At 38.8% G+C, this 15,345-nt stretch overlaps 1 long non-coding RNA gene across 1 annotated transcript; it reads left to right on the forward strand.

Annotated features, from left to right (window-relative positions):
• Positions 1-733: 733 nt before the first annotated feature.
• LOC121917313 lies at positions 734-5,805 on the forward strand. Its single transcript, XR_006101002.1, has 3 exons — positions 734-914; positions 2,012-2,221; positions 5,731-5,805. It is a non-coding gene; the product is annotated as an uncharacterized LOC121917313 (long non-coding RNA).
• Positions 5,806-15,345: the final 9,540 nt, after the last annotated feature.

The following is a 15,345-nucleotide window of genomic DNA, read 5'->3' on the forward strand; positions in this document are numbered from 1 at the left end:
CCTATTCGCTTCCGGGCACAATACTGTACAAGGTGTTGGTTATTACCTATAAAGCCCTATATGGCTTGGGCCCAGGGTACTTGGAGGACCGCCTCTCCCCATACATTCCGCCCCACACACTCAGATCTGCTAGGAAGCAATTGTTACGTGTCCCAGAGGCAAGATATTCTACCACCACTCAGAGGGCCTTTTCTATCTCTGGCCCCATCCTCTGGAACTCGCTTCCGAATGAGCTCCGCTCAGCCACCTCCCTGGAACACTTCAAAAAGGGGCTTAAAACTTTTTTGTTCCAGCAGGCTTACCCCTAACATTCCATGTTGCCTCCTTCTCTCTCCTCATTGTTCTTGTAATCTTGTGCTAGTTGGAAAAAAAATTTAACTGGATTTTAACTGTTGTTAAGATATTGTGAGATTTTGTATTTTTTTGTATTTTAATTTTTTGTATATTGATTGTATTGTGTTTTTGGCTGTTGTGACCCGCCTTGATCTCAGGAAAGGTGGGCTAAAAATAAAGCTTTTATTATTATTATTTATCATGTTTTTAAAAGATGTTTCCTACTTTTATTTCTTGTTGGAGTTGTTTGTAATATTGCCTTCAGTATCTCATTTTTAGGAAGCTCCTGCCCATTATGAACTCTTTAAGTATTTCTGACCATGGGATCTCAGCCAGTTATTTACTTAAGCCTATTGAAACCTGCCTTCTTAAAGTCCAAAGTGCACATCTGACTACATTTAGCTTGCCCTTTCCTCTGTATGATAAATCCCAGGATGATGTGGTCACTTCCACCTAAGCTTTCTTTTTTACTTTCTACCTCATTGACCAGTTGTTCCCTATTGGTGCGGATCAGGTCCAAGACAGTTAATCTCCTTCATGCTTCTTCCAGCGGCTGGAAAGTAAAATTGTCAGCAAGGCAAGTAAGTTATTTTGGGGACACATTCATAGCAGAGTGTGATTTCCAACAGATACCAGAGTAGCTGAAGTTTCCTTTTACTGCTGCTTCTCTTCTTTCTAAATGTTTAGTAATCTGTTATAGAAAGGTATTTTCCAAGTCTTTGGTCTGTCTCAGAGGTCTGTTTCTATGGGGACTCTAGTTACAGGCCATGCTCCCCATGTATCTGTTTTTATATGCATATTGTTGCACTTTATAACTGGCAGTTAAATTATACAAGCAGTTACAGAATAAGACAAGAATCTTATAGGACATATTTTATGTGATAAAATTTGAATTACTGAAACTAAACGAATGGCAAGGAAATGTGTAATTCCAAATACTGGGGGGGGGGGGGGGGGAGGAATTAATATAAGCGGAAGAATTCCTTCACCCTGAGCCACCCAAGCTGTGACACAACATTCCAAATTCCAGTCCCAGAATTCATGTGACATGGTTTTTTGCAAAGGTTTGTACATTCCCTACAGTATGGATATAATAAATCTAGTAATAGAGTTGGGGGTGGGGACACTCACTGACACACAAAAGTGTGCACAAATATTTTGTGGGTATTAATCAATTATAAATGCAATTTCAATAAAGACAGTTTAAAGCCTTTAAAAATATGCAACAAGCTAAGAATGTATCAAGGCCTAAATTCATTTGATGGTCCCAGCCAATGCAGACCAATTGAATCCATGGCTAAATGTTAAGTCAACATGCGTATGTCTCTGATGTCTCAGAATTTACATTTCTGAAATGATTGGCGGATAGAAACGTTAATACTGTTTATCTCTCAGAATTCAGGTCTGGCATGTGCTGTTATCACTGAATTTGGAAAAATCAGTGGTATCAGACTCCACAACATTTCACAGATCAAAAACGGTACACATGTGGCCAAAGAACCTCAGAGTGTGGACAAGATGGCAAAAGTTATTAATGAGGAAGAACACACAAGCTAGAAAAAGTTACAGCAGTTTGCTGTTGCATAAGTCTACTGGGAAGGACAAGTTTCAGCCTTTCTTCTTCTCTCCCCTTTGGATGAGTTAAGTGAGTGCAAACTTTGCATTTTGAATTTTGTAGCAATGGAAGTAAGCAGAAGATGAAGGGGAAAATAGGAGCAGAGAGGAGAATGGCACATTTTAAGCAACTGAAAAAGTGGGACAACAAAATGATTAATTGGGACTGTTCCTGACAACCAGCAGAAGAAGAGGAGCAGTACCTGGGGAATCCAGAGAAGGAATTGGATACATATCAAAAGATCAGCCCAGTAGATCAGCTTTCAACTGTGGGGTAAGAAACAGATTCTTGTAGGGGTGGAGATATTAACAGCACTTGACCACCCCAGTGTCTCATATATCAATCACTGTTTATCACTTATATTAGTAGTGAGGAAATGGCAGTCTGGATCAATCAGGATTGCTAGAAGGCTGGAGAGGTTTTGGTTCCTTACTAAAACTACCATAACCTTGCCCCCTTTTCCCTGATCTCACAGGACAGGGACAAAAAGCTAAGGTCCAACTTATCCCCACACCTGCTTACTCACAAGATGAAATGTATGGCAATCTAGATTTAACATCGACTTTCAGTGTATCTTCTTTTCTTTAAAAATACATTGTCTTATTAATGTGTGTTTTTACAGCTGCTTCTAGAAATATAACTACTTTGCTGCTCAGTTATTACTAGCATATAATTTTATAATGCTTTGAAGTTCTTATATGTAAACATTGGTTACAGTGGGAAAAGAAGGAGTTTCAATGAGTGGAGGGTGGCAGGAAGAACAGGGCATGACTACAGTAGAAAAAGCACAGCTTGGGAATTACAATTATATTTATATTTATTTATATCCCAATCTCGGACTCAAGGCAGTTTTAAAAAGTTAAAACAGATACAGCTAAATTTTTTGCACTATACAAAAGTAAATAACATAATTAAACTATTAATAAAATTAAAAGTGGTTAAAAGCATAACCATTAAGAAGACGAACAACACAGCACTTCAAAGGCACTTTCCCCCTGAGCAAGCAGCCCTTAAAAGCCTGCTGAAACAAAACATCTTCAGCTGCTTATAAAAGGATAGGGAGTAACTTCACATCACACATTTTGCAATCCCAGATTATACAGGGGAGGGAGGAGGGCTGCTGCTGCTTTTAGGAGACACAAAACTGCTCCCATAACATCCAGCTTGGTCTTTGCCATGTCATTGAAAAATCCTGGCAGAAGTATATAATCCTTGTTTCCAATCTATGAAAACCCAAAGGTGAACTTATCATGGACCTTCTGGGGCTGAGAGTGTGTAACTGTCCCAAGATCACCCACTGGGTTTCCATAGCCAAGAGGGAAATTGAAGCCTAGTCTCCAGAGTCCAACACTCAAACCACCACATTACACTGGCACCCTATACAGACATACAGTATCCCTTGACATTTCATAAATGTAAACTAGGACATGTGTGGCCAAGTAACATCAAAGTGTGGGCAAGATGGCAAAAGTTGATAATGAGGAAGAACACACAAACTAGGAGAGGGTGCAGTAGTTTGCTTTTGCCTGAGCCTACTGGGAAGGGCAAGACACAAGAAACAGTGGAACAATCTTAAAGCAGCTGAAAAAGTTAGATGACAGAGGTTTAATCAACAGGGACAGTTGGAAGGTATGCATAGATGCTATATCATTTAATATATTTTTAGACCAGTGATGCACAAATTACAACATGTAGCAGCCAACCCCATTTTGTGGCCCTTGAAGTCCCCCATCAGTGTGCCAAAGCCCTCATTTTAAAAAATGGTATGTCCCTAAAAAATAACATAAAAGCCCCATAAATATGTGGGGAAAAAACAAAATGCCCCCACTTACTTCTACAAGCACTCCAGAATGGGGATACTGCCCCCAAATACTTCCATTTCCTTCTATATTCCTTCCACCGTCTCTCTTTCTCAAAATGGCAACAGAAAGTGATCCAACAATTTTGAGAAGGATTGCAGAGGAAAACAGAAGTACTTGTGTTTGTTGTGCGGAGGGTGTGGATGGGGGAAATTGGCCCTTGTCCCCCAAGCAGTTGTTTACCCTTGTTTTAGACCATAATTTATTTTTTGCAATTTTAAATTGTCTGAATGTTGTTGTTTTTTGTACACCAACCCCCAACTTTGGATATAGGGTGCAAACTAAATATTATAAAAATAAAAATAAAATGCCTACTATTCTAAAGTAGAATGTTAACATGACACAGTCTTAGACATGCCTATACGAGTGCCCTCTTTTTTATTGATGGAATTTCTTTCTCATTCAGCTTCCAGTGAACTCAGGGGAGGTCCCCAATTGCTCTTGTTTTATTATCAGAACAATTCTGTGGAGGCTGATTGAGCGGAAGGGGAAAGAGCGGTTGACCCAAGGTCACCTAATGAGCCTCATGGCTAAGTGAAGGTTGAACTCAGGTCTCTCTGATCATAATCTGTTTTCTAATCCAGCAGGTGGGAAGCATGCAGTCTTCTATAATTTGTTGGACTGCAGCTCTTAGCATTCTTCCCATTCTTCATAGGCTATATTATCTGGGACTGCTGGGGGTTGCAGTCCAAAAATATTTGTTCGGCCACATGATTTTCAGTCCCACTCTAATCTCTGGTGTAAGAACTAGATCTGTGATGGAGCAGTCTAAAGCATGCTGCTTCAAGTAACAATATGAATTCTAAATACAGTTGACCCTTGGTATCTGCTTGGGTTTTGCTCCAGGACCACACTCCATTAGATACCACAATCCATGGATGGTCAAGTCTCATTATATACAATGACATAGTAAAATGGCAAAATCAAGGTTTGCTTTTTGGATTTTTTAAAATACATATTTTCAGGCCAGGGATGGTTGAATCCTTGGATGCAGAATTCATGGATACAAGGGGCTGACTGTAGATGAATTAGTTCTGAATTCAACAGCAAGGTTCTTTGAACCATTGGCCCTAGCAGGAGTTTCTGCTTCAGTCTTAGGCTGGCACCAGCTACATCATATTCAGCTTTCTTTCAATGTATACCCCCCTTTTGCTGCTACTTCATCTGTGACTATCAATATGGATAATTTTTTCCTCACTACCACCAGCTGTTATTAATGTTCCTTTGTCTCCAGATTTTTTTAAAAATGGCAGACATATTGTACAGGCACAACGATGGCACCAATCTCCATCAATTGAACTCTGAGGCTGTTGGATAGGCATAGTTTAGCTTAGGGCAGTGTATAGGGAGAGCTACCCAACTATTAATCCTGTCACAATATCCTTGTTACTTGGCTCGCTCAATGTCATGTTAAAATTCAGAACAGATTGTGTTTTAGGGATGTCTCGCCTGTCGTCATCTGTTTCTTATAAATGACAATTAAAAGGATATTGGGGGAAAGGATGGCATAAGTCTGCATCTCACTTTCACTGACTAGGATTCATTTCCCCATGTAACTTGCCACTTTGAGTCACGCTGCCCTCAAAGGCAATGAAGCATAAGCCAATATATATCACTTTACATATCAAGTTAAAAAGTAGCTATTATATCATTTCCACAGGCCCTTTTAATGTATGAGCTGATTTACAATATGTCTCTTATATATCCTCACAGCATTCCCATGCTTCATTCTATTGTATGAGCTAATTTGCTGGGAATGTTTTGGGTGTGGTAGATCCTGCCTCGCTGCAAAAGATTAGAAGAGGAGACAAGTCTTCAAGTCCTCTGTAGATGTTATAGAGATGTTGGCGTGTTATGCTGATTAAGTGTTGGACAATTCAGTCAATGGTTAACTTTTTTCCTTTCTTTTCTTTTTTTTTACAGGCTGGAAACACAATTAAAGCTGACTTCAAAAACTTTGGTGCTCTGGGTGGAATAAACTCTCTAACATAAACTGGAGCCATTGTCTCACATTCTTACAGCAACTCTCTCCATTCCAGCACCAGCTCCATTTACTCTACGTAAGGAAGACAACCCCCGCCCCACCCCCCACCCCCAAAAAAACAGGACCCAGACTCTTTAATAAGCCCAGATGGTAAGTCTGTCCATATATCTACTCAGGCAATACTAGTGCAAGGTCTCATAATGTTAGCATCAACATCAAAGTTTTATTTACTTGCTTGTTTTCTGGAGTGATATTCTCTGTCATCTGCTAACAACTGCCTCCTCCATTCAAATTATCTACACAAAACAATAAAGGGACACAAATATAACATTATAGTGAGCACCATTCAGACATTTTATTATCCTTATTGGCCTTTCTGAACAATTTTGTTGCTTCCAGCATTTACTGGATGAAATCACAAAAGTTCATTCACTCAGATTTTATGAAAATCTCTCTCTCTCTCTCTCTCTCTCTCTTTGTGTGTGTGTGTGTGTGTGTGTGTACCTTCAGGTGACCTGTTGACTTGTGGCGAACCCATGAATTTCATATGGTTTTATTAGGCAGGGAATTATCAAAGCTGATTTGCCAATTCTTTTGTCCAAAAAACAGCCTTACAACATTTAGTATTCATTGGCGGTCTCTCATCCAAGTACTAACCAGGGCTGTCACTGCTTAGTTTCCAGGATCAGACAGGATCTGGTGCCCTTAGTGTATTTCATACCTATGGAAATCTATACAATGACCTAAATCCTGTTGATAGTTCTAGATAATGTAGACTCATTGAATGAATGCAATTTATCAACATGGTGATTAATAATTCAACTATTGATTAAATGAGTCAACATTAATTGCAATATTGCAACAATAATTTGCAATAACATCTGCTTTTACACGGTCTCAGCCCGTGCCCAGATCAGGGGGGAAAGCCGTGCAATGATCTCTTTTGTTACTATGTTCTCCCATACTTTGCAAAAAGCGAGAAAGTCCTGTTATTTGCAAAGTATGGGAGAAGTCCTGATCAGAGCACAGAGCTTTGCGATAACATCCATTTTTACATGGTCTCAGCTCATGCCCAGACTGGGAGAAAAAAGCCAGTGTGATAATCTCCAAAATAGTCAATGAATACCAACTACTGCAGCAGCAAAATGTAGAGTCACTGTACACACTGTTGTTTTAGACCGGACAGCAAACCTAGCAGAAAGATCTGATATGCAAGTGTTATAAAACTGGGATCTGACTCATATGTTGGAATGCCTATTCATTAATCTTTTATAAAAAAATGAATTTTCAGTTCACAGACTGAAAATTCTATTTGCAATTTAAATAAGTTTTTAATTTTTAGATTGTTCTACCAACATATCATGATGTTGAGAAGAATCAGATACAGATGCTTCTCATTTCTTTAGGAAATGTTTCTGAATTAAGCAGACTAAATTGCAGCATAAATATTAATAAATCACATGATCTTTGCAGCTGGGAAATACTATTGTTTTTCACTAAGTAATATCTGCACTTTGTATATTCTAAAAACAGAATCCTGGTCTACAACTTAACTCTGAGAACCGATAAAATTAATCTCGTGGATTTAGGACTGTCCTGAGCAATTCAAGGATCCTTGACAATTCAGTCCCTCCAATTGCACAGAGATTGAAGATATTTTCCAGCTCTAGCCCAATCCAGATGTTATATACATACAGTTGGACTTCCGTATCCATGCAGGATCTGCCCCCCCCCCGCATATACAAAAATCTGCTCATACTCAAGTCCCATTAAAATCAATGGCGGCACAGTGTGCATGTGCCTGCTAGTGTGGTCGCGTGCATGCACCACCGTTAAGCAAAACGGGCTTGCCATCCACGGACAGAGATAGAGGCTTCTGATCTGGCTTTGCTGACAAATTGCAGAAATAAATCCAAGGGTAAAGATCCCAGCAGAAGGGCAATAATGGGATATCAGTTGTTTGCTGACACATCCCAACTTCATTTATAATCACCCCAGCAGGCAGGTTTGTTTATGTATTATTGTGTGACCCATCTCTCTCCCCCGCCCGAGTTCATAAACCACACACACAGTCAAGAATGCACTCATCATTAGAGGAAACCATTTTGAAGGAGGGTCTTCCTATAGAAAAAACAAACAAGGAAGCGAACAGTTAAAACACTAATGAATACCACAACTTCCTCATTGAAAATAAACACCGGAGGAACTACGTATTAGAATTCCTTTGCCTGGGGGTGGGAAGGGGAAATAATGAAAATTCCTGCACCACACTCTACATAATACCATAATGAATTACTTAAAGTCCATGCCATTAATGTTGTCTACATTTCCTCTGTTTAAAAAGGAAGAAAATAAAGCAAAAACATTGGGGGTGAAGTTGGGCCTAACACGAAAATAGAGCTCACTACTTTACAGCTCAGGCTAAATCTACACAAGAGCTGTATCTCGGGATACTGTGGCGTATTCTGACTTGGTTTGGCCCCTTTGTTAGTACACACACCTGTTTAATCCACACAGAAATCAGTTTGGAAAGCCACACGGGACCTGATCACGGAGTTACTGTACATTGGGATGTACTGTGTGCACATGTTACCCCTACTGATTTGTGTCCAATCCAGTGTCTACAGGGTTTTCTTTTGTTTCCTCCCACCATGCATGTGCATACTTAAATATTCAAATAGCCTTTCTCTGTTTTCCAATGTTTTGACTTCCCACTTGCACTCTCATTGGATTGGGTAATTACTTCAGCCCCCACATGTGTTGCCGCTACCCCCTTGCTGTCTCATCTTCAAAATGTAATTCCCAGGAAAGTGAGTGTAGGGTTGACAGCATGTCATGCAAACTGATGCAGGTCTAATTAGATATAAGTCCTACTGAATTCACTAGTACTTGCTCCCACAAAAGTGGTATATAGTGCTTTCCCCATGAGGCCTTTGTCACCTTACCCAAAAGGACACCTAAAGGCCAGCAAAGAGACCAAAAGCCACATATGTCTGGAGTATAAAGAGAGAGAAAAGAAGAAGAAAATGGTGCTTACCCTTCCAGCCTTTCGTAGGTGAGCAGGAACCTGGGAGAGACATTTCTGGTGAGTCTGTACCACTCACCCACCTGCTGGTCACCGCCTGCCAACCAGATTTGTTGGAAGCCCAGTTCTTTTTGTGCAGCTTTTCTCTGATGACCCACCCTTAATAGGTTTCCCTTTGACTTCCTTCCAAATTTGGTAGTCTTTTTAGCTCACCAAAACCTTCTGGAGATTGCAGTCCAAGTAAGATTTGTGTGTGTTTTCAATTTTGCCAAGACAAACCCCTTTCAGGGTGGATTAATGCCAATGCTCAAAGATCCCATATTAGATTTAGATTCTGTCTGTCCAATTGTTCTATGTATACAATTCCATTTAGAGAATTTACTTCCACAGAGAAACACATTGCTGAAACATGACACTTTTTTCAAGTACAAACTTTAAGATGCTATATTTTATTTTCTACTGGATATCCTGTAAGCAAAAGGAAAATCAATGAAAGTTGACCAATATTTTTATCATACATATTCCAGTTTCATGAAACTTTTATATAAGGAAGTCTTTGTGGCTGTTATTCTTATTTATTTGTCCAAATCTTAAATGATGCAGAAGGGGGGGGGCAGAATTTTGAATATCAACATAACATGTCTGGCAATGGGGGGGGGGGGATAAGTAAGCAGACTGAATTTGGCGTTATGTTGTTCACATATTTTTAAAAGGGCCAGAGTTTCCATCTGTGTTTAATGTTTAAAATAACAGTCAGAATGTAGAATACCATGCAAATTCCTCAAGGTCAAATAAGCTTTAAGCATGTTTGTTTCATAGCATTCCACCAAATACTCACTTCCTGTGTCTTTTTTATCCTGCAATATTTATTTCATGTCATTATCTATCAACAAACAAATGTACAAATCAATTCTAACCCCCCCCCCCAGTTCTGCTATGGCCACTTATTCTATTCAATAATATTTTGGTATTTTAAGGAAAATATACCAGCTGTCATCAAACCTTCAGTTTTTTTGGTGTAACTACATTTTTTGTTCACAAAGAGGTTTAAACAATTACCAACATGGAGCTTTGTGCCCATTTTTAGAAAGCAGCCGAGTTGGAGGTGCCGTCCAAGCAAGTAGGTTAAGCCTGACTAATCAGTCTTACCTAGTTCTATTAATAGTGATGTCAGCAATGTTAGTCCATTATTCTTTAGAGAGAAATCTTTGGGGGAAAGTATCTGACCTTCCACTGTATAAAAAGCTTAAAACTATGATTCTAGACACTCATGTAGTGGCTTCATTTATACAACTTTAATGAATGTTGATTCATTAAAGCTTAGGATTACAGCTTCCATCAGGAAAGCATTACATCAAGGGCCAATAAAAGCCAATTAAGTGCCTCCATTTTACTTGCATGTGCCCTTTTTCTTTTATTGTGTAAACCATGGATAGTGTAGTGACAGACAATATTTTCTTCTATAGAAGTCAGTCCTCTGTTGAAAGAACTACCATAATTCAGCTTTCTTTTTAAAGGTGTTCTATATTCAAAGCACTATCCAGTCCAAGTCTGGTTGTCAGATAAAAATAAGGATTATGGTCCTTGAAGCTGCCTACCCACAGTATACCATAAATAGAAAGCCAATGTGGTGTTGTGTCTTGAGTATTGGACTAGGACTGTGGGATACCAGGCTTCAAATATCTGCTTGGCCAAGGAAACCCATTCAGTGACCTTGGGCATTTCACACATTCAGAGGAAGGAAATGAGAAACCCCTCAGCACAAATCTTGCCAAGAAAATCCCAGGACAGGATTGCTTTAGGGTAGACATAAATAGAAATTACTTGAAGACACATCACAACAACAATATTATAAATGACTAAAAGACCTGATCTCTCATGAAATATACCATTGTTTTAGGTAGCACATTGGGAGAAGACCCAGATTGTGGCTATGATTCCACACAACATCCATGTCCCTGAGCTACTTTCCTCTCATAGCTATTGTTGTTGTTGCTGGCACCATCCATCCATCCCACAAACCCGCTGGAAGTTAATATCATCACTTCTCCCACCTTAGCCTTTCCTAACTTACCCTTTACCTTACAGTCCAAGTCACAGCCAGCACAGCATACCCACCAACTGCCCTGACTTGGCAGTAACTGTACTGATTACTCCTCTGTCATCCCACTTTTTCAGCTACTTTTCCAAATGTCCCAGTTTTTCTCTCTTTCACTTTCTCCTTCATTCTCAGTTTACTTCATTTAGTGTAAACTGAATTCAAAAGTGCAGAAGTAATTTGCATTCAATTAACTCAGTGGGTGCAGAGGAGGAGGGTGGAATCTTGTTTATGCAAAAGCAAACTAGTGCAGCCTCTCCTAGTTTGTCTGTTTTTTTTCATTAATAACTTTTGCCATGGTTTTCATATGTGAAATGTTGGAGGATATGGCATGGCAACATTCAGATTTGCCCCAAACGTGTACTCTTGGTTTATATCTTTTTAGCTGCACACTGCACACACTGAGCAGGCATTTTGAAATGTGTGATACATACACATCTGTAATCAGCTTTACCATGTCAATTGATCACTTGTGGAAATTATGCTTCCTTCCACATTAGTGATTCTCAAGACTACAAATCTTATCAGCCCTAGCAAATATAGCTAAAGGTCAGAGATGATGAGAGTGGCAGTCCAACACATCTGGTGGGCCAACATTTGCCCACTCCTACACCAGCCATAACGAATGGCATTTTACTAGCTGTGTTTAAAATAGCAGCTGTTTTTATATGTGATTAAACATATGATATGTATTTAGTAGAGGAAATTACCTTGCCATACTTCCTTTTCAATATTTATTGCTTTCTGGAAATCACTTCTTCTTTTTTTTCCAAAAGACTTTTTAAAAAGTCTTTGAAATGTGCAAAAATCAAAAATATCAGTCTAGGGATCTGGGATTGCATTTGCATCTTCTAAACATAAAAAAGAAGAAAATAATGACAATAACATTTAAAATATAGGAAAATCTAAAGGATGTCTTCAGTAGCTTCTGTAACGTCTCACAATCTGGAGGCTTTTAAGGAATCCACATTCCAAGGATTCAAGCTGTTTCTCTGCTACAGAGATTTTGCTGAGTAGTCTTTTTTGAGTGCTTACATTGTTTCCAATAGCGAATAAATAATCAGAAAATGAAGCCAACCTTGACATGATATGATCATGATATCTGGCACTTTGGCAAAGTGTTTTCCCCTCTTCCAAAGTTATTGAAAATTCCGTTGTGTTTGTGGAACATAGCAACCATGATCCACTGAGGATAAACCATTGCATCTTTGGTAAGTAGATGTTATTTAAAACAAAAACAAATCTGTGTTTATAACCATAATATAGCAGGCAAAACATGGATGTCAGAGAGCATTCACAAACAAGGCTGTAAGCTCTGGTTCCATCGCAAAACAGTGGCAGAACGAAATCATTAAAATGCAGTAGTGCTTACAGCACATCATAACACTTGCAGGGGGAAATTTGCCTAGAGGAGAAAGCAATGCAATGCAATGAATAAAAAGTTAGAAATCTCTTTATTGTTCAAGAAGAAAGATATCAAAAATGGTGGGGATTTCTCTTCTTGTGTCTCCCTTTGAGAGGCGAAATCTGGGCAGTGATGAGTGTGCCATAATGATGTTATGACATAATTGCATTCTTTTGGCTATGTGTATTTCTTGGAAAAATTAGGCAAACTAATCATGAACCAAAAGACAAGGTAAATGGAGTGGTGATAAGAGCATTAGTCATGATGGAAAAATTACACTATTAAAACATAAATGCAGTGAGGGTGTGATAAACAGCATCAACAATCTACTATCCTCATGAGTACAGATGAAATGGTTTTCAGATGGAATAACCCAACATAACAGCATGGTGTGAGAAGGCTCTCTGTCCACTGCTTCATGGCCAGGATAGATGTCAGAGAGCAAATAGTCTGGAAAATCTGTCTATTTTCTGAGTATGTACGTCAAGCTGGATAGCACTTGTGGATCTGTAATGTAAAAATGAAATAAATAATAACATGAAAAATTCAGAGTAAGAACAAATAATTGCATCCCATTGATTTAAAGTATGGAAGAAATTCCATAATATTAAGGGCACAAGAGAAAAGGCTTCGTCTCTTGTGCTCACCAACCAGAGGAACTTTACTTGCAGCCCTTGAGCTGAGCCTTGGTGGCTGATCTTCAGTCACAGATGTTGGGGGTTGCCTGAACATGCTGGGGTATAAATCCTGACTCATCTGCACTGCCCTCCCAGGGAAGATAGTGTACGTTCATGAAATTTCAGCATGTATCTACTGAAGGAACAAACAAGAGTCTCTGTAGGTAAAAACATTTTTAAAAGATGGTGGGTCACAGCAAGGACCTCACTCAGGGCCAGGCAGCTTCAGAGGATCCATGATGCTCTGTGGGCCACACTAAAAATCAAAACAAAATCAAAACTAGAACTGACTAAAAATCCACTTCTGTTGTTTTTGGCATTTATTTTTTATTAAGTTTCCAATATAAACATGTAAGACATATAACAACAACATAGACCTTTTTTAGTTTTGATGGGGTGGTTTTTTAAAATTTGGCCAGTCTTGCGGGAGGGGGTTAGCCTATTTCTATGTAAAATTACTACTCCAGGAAGCTTCCAGGAGGAGAAAAAACATCTTCACCAATTTTTTTTCTGGGGTATTTTTCTGCGAGCATTGAATGCTGTCAAAAGGGCCTGGTGTGGTATGTGGCTAAGAGGCTACATTTTGTCCACCATGCCCTGTCTAGTCTAGTGTTATGTTCACAAGTGGCCAACCAGTTATCTATGGGAAGCCCATAAACAGGACATGAGTGCAACAGCAGCATCCTGTTTGTGTTATCTTCTAATACACTGACAGGGAAGGGCATATATATCCAACATGACAAGAAGACACTAATAGCCTCCGTCTTTCATTAGTATGCCCAATCCTCTTTTAAAGTTGCTTGTTGCATACCACTACTACACACTTAGGTTAGTCACTTCCAAAGCTTTAACTGCGTGTGTGTACATGCCTTCAGGTTGCCCATTGACTTATGGTGACCCCATGAATTTCATAGGGTTTTCTTAGGCAAGGAATATTCAGAGTAGGCTTTGCCAGTTCTTTCGCCTGAAATATAGCCTATAGCACTTGGTATTCCTTGGCAGTCTCTCATCCAAGTACTTGGTGCAAAAATATTTTCTTGTGTGTGTCCTAAAAAAATGCTTTCCTTTTTTCTGGCCCTGCCATTCTTGTATTATGAGAGAGAGAAAATCTGGTAATGGCATTGATTCTAAACTAATCTTCCATCCCAAGTTATATTGTTAAGACATCCTAATCTTAAGTAATTTTATATTATAAAGGCATTGTCATATGTTGAAACATTTCTCTTTTTGTCTTGTGAATTCTAACCCTAGCATCTGAACACAAGAATTGCTCTAATGTAACCATTTGGGGTCATGGTTAATAAAAAGCTATTAACAAATTTACCCCTTCCCACCACATACTGCGAAGTTATTTAAGTACAGTAATTAAAAGAGTTCCTATATCAAGGAACAAAGGCTCCCTATGATAGAGGAATGTGTCGTGTTTGTAGATTTTTCTCTTCCAGTAAAGTCCATCCAGGCTTTCAAAGGGAAAGAGGACAATTGTCTGCTGAGACCAGGAGTCAGGAAGTCTACAGTCTGTTCTTGGCATAACCATCATCTTGTTCTGTCGGCTGACCCCTATAATTCTGATTTTGATTGATTGATTGATTGATTGATTGATTTTGCTCTTTCAATCACTTTCCAGATCGTCCCCATAAAGAGCATACAACAATGTATATGAAGTTGTTGTTAGTTTTGCAAGGTTTACTCTGCTTATTTACTGAAGTATAGCATTAGCTCATTACTCCTCAGGGATATTTTAATTTGATATTATACTAAAGGTACTTAGTATAGGACAGGTCCCAGCACTACTAATTAAAAACCTTTGTGCACTTTCTTTATTTCCCTTCTTAAATGTTTTTTGTGTTAAATACAAAAACAAAAGAAGCAGTGAGAATACATAGGAGAGTTACAAATAGAAGAGGTTATTGTCTTAATACCATTTCCCAAATCCTCCTCTGAATGAGGTAGGGCAATCACCTATGACTGCCTGGTCTGGAAGTGTTAAAATGTACACTTGTTTATTTTTTGAACCTGTTTTGTTTTTGGTATGTTAAATGGGAATGAAAAGAAATATGAAACAAAGACCTTGCATTCTCATGATAATAACAATAGGGTTCCACTGTTGATTCCCTCTATTATTAGATTATAAGCCCTTTGAACTGGGGCTTTTTCACATATATTCAAGCAGGCTTTTAAAATATAATCATGTCAAGGAGGCTATTATATGGGGTGTGTGCTTTGGATATTTTAAAAAAAACTTTTGCATATTTTTGGCTGCATCCATACTGCAGAAATAATCCAGTTTGACACCACTCTAACTGCCATGGCTCAATGCTATGGAATTTTGGGAAGTGTAGATTTGTG

The sequence above is a fragment of the Sceloporus undulatus genome, unplaced genomic scaffold, assembly GCF_019175285.1.
Source record: "Sceloporus undulatus isolate JIND9_A2432 ecotype Alabama unplaced genomic scaffold, SceUnd_v1.1 scaffold_15, whole genome shotgun sequence".
In the NCBI taxonomy this organism is placed as follows: Eukaryota; Metazoa; Chordata; class Lepidosauria; order Squamata; family Phrynosomatidae; genus Sceloporus; species Sceloporus undulatus.